This window comes from Vigna radiata, chromosome 1 (genome assembly GCF_000741045.1).
Source record: "Vigna radiata var. radiata cultivar VC1973A chromosome 1, Vradiata_ver6, whole genome shotgun sequence".
Lineage (NCBI taxonomy): Eukaryota > Viridiplantae > Streptophyta > Magnoliopsida > Fabales > Fabaceae > Vigna > Vigna radiata.
This window is the reverse complement of record NC_028351.1, coordinates 35,988,216-35,990,749: the sequence shown is the minus strand read 5'-3', so window position 1 is coordinate 35,990,749 and position 2,534 is coordinate 35,988,216.

The window sequence follows — 2,534 nt, the reverse complement described above, 5'->3', positions numbered from 1 at the left end:
TATATATATATATATATATATATATATATATATATATATATATATATATATATATATATATATTAGAAAAATGCTTACAGATAAGTTGACTGTTTCAACCCATAAAATTTGACCATTTCAGCACTTAAAGATTTGACTGTTGTTAATTAATAAAATATTAACGTTGCACAACTTTCAATTGCAATAAAATAATAATATTTTACAACAATTCCCCATTTATTGCAAGAGAAAGTTGAAAGAAAAGAAAAAAAAACTTTTTATCTTGCGTCTCATAGGATATAATGCATCAGAGCTGGTATAGCAAGCTATATGAACCAGTCTTAGATCAAGAAACTTAACACACAATGTAGTTGGTGTAGCAAGCTATATGAACCAAAGACACTTGATGTGTGTTAGAGGTTTATCAATCACAATACACCCACACAATTCTTGCTGTTATCGCTGTGTTACGCTAAATAGGCCATGCGCATGCCCGGTATTCATGAGTGCTCTAGAGATCATGCCAAGCTCTCATGCAAGCGGCCCCACTTGACACTCATATAGGTGATTTCATCAAGTGTATGCTGCAAATCATACACCACCCATAAGGGATATGAAAATCATTAAAAACTTTGTTTAAGCTAAAATTCTATCTCCACATAGAATTTCGATGACAAAGTTTAACCTCTCATAATGCAGTCTCTAGCATTTTCACACACACCATAGGAAGGGACATAATTGATTAAAATCAATTTAGTGCTATCAGAACTAACAAATGACTTTACCCATATGAACCTTATTCATGGGATCTCCAATCACAAAGGTTGGGTTACTATCACTTGTTTGTTTGCAAGTGGCTTAAGTCTCATTCCCCTCGATGTTTCTAATATCATATTTCTTCCCAAGGGTTCTGTCAGAGGATCGGCTAGATTTCATTCTGACTTCACCTAGTCAATGGAAATAGTTCCACTCTTTAGCAGCTGCTTCACCAAATTGGTGTCTCAATTGTACATGTCTATTCTTTCCATTGTAATTCTTCTTTTTAGCTATAACTATTGCCGATTGGCAATCACAGTGTATTGATAGTAATGAGGTTGGTTTCATTCCTAGTGGAATGTTTGCTAAGTAGTTTTTCAACCACACAGCCTCACTATTAGCCATCTCGAGAGCAACAATCTCAGATTTCATTGTTGATCTTACAATAATTGTTTGTCTGGTTGATCTTCATGTAATCGCACCACCCCCAAGTGTGAATACATAACCACTAGTAGATTTTGTCTCATCTGAATCAGAGTTCAGTTAGCATCATTGTACCTTTCCAGTACAATGGGAAATCCACTATATTCAATGGCATAATCCATCGAACCTCTTAAGTATCTAATAAGCCTGTAAAGTTCACTCCAATGTTCCTGATTTTGACATTGGGTATACCTACTCAGTCTACCTACTGCATAAACAGTATCTGGTTTAAAAACCTCATCAAGTGCAGTAAGCTCCCAATTATCTAGGCATACTAAGGCTGAGATAATGATTCTCCTTTATTTTTCACTTAGCATCATAAGGGGTACTCACTGGTTTTAAGTCATAAAACCCAAACTTCTTAAGAAGTTTCTCAATATATTGTTCTTGGGATAGTAATATACTATCTCCCTTCCTTATGATTCTAACACCTTCGATCCTAAAAATAGTTTATTTCTAGCAACAATTTCATGCAACAATTTCATTCTCATTCTCTATCTGACACAATTCATTAATCATTATCTAAAGTCTCATTCAAAAATATAATATGCTCATGGGTTCACTCAAACAATATATGACAAACAATATCATTCCAAAATAATAGATCATAATCCATCATTAAAATCAAATTCCCAATTAATTAAAATCTCATCAACTTCCTTTTTAAGTCAAATTAATTTCTCTTTCCATAAATTAATTTGATTTCCAATTAATTGCTAAATAAATAGTAATAACTTTGTTCCCATAATTATAATTATAAATTAATACTTTCATCTCTCTCTTTATAATTTAATTTCATTAATTAATACTAATAATTACTTAATTCCATTTTTAATTAATAAAATTTATTTTACATTCTCTTCATCTTATTTTATCAATACTTTTGGGTCAACCAAAGAAACAACTTTGGGCCTACAGACCCAATTACGTCCAAACTGACGCAACCACAGTCCAATGCTCCCAGATAGCCACCGTGAGCCCCTGGTCTCACAACCCATCAGCATGTTAGGTGTTGCTCCCTACACCTCCCCAAGTGGGACCTGTACCTCCCCACTATTTTAATTTATTTCAAAAATATTCTACACCTCCTCATATTTTCTTTTATTCCAAAAATACCCTACACCTCCCCATTATCTTTAACAATCTTTCTCTTTCTCTCTCTACATTAATGGAGCATTTACATGGCTCATTAATGGAGCATTTACATGACTCAAATTTGAACTTGTGATATATTTTCTTAGATAAGTTTGATTCAATCTTATTTTTACTGTTGAATATATTTTTTTCTTTATAAATGGTAAAATTTTGTTCTAAAT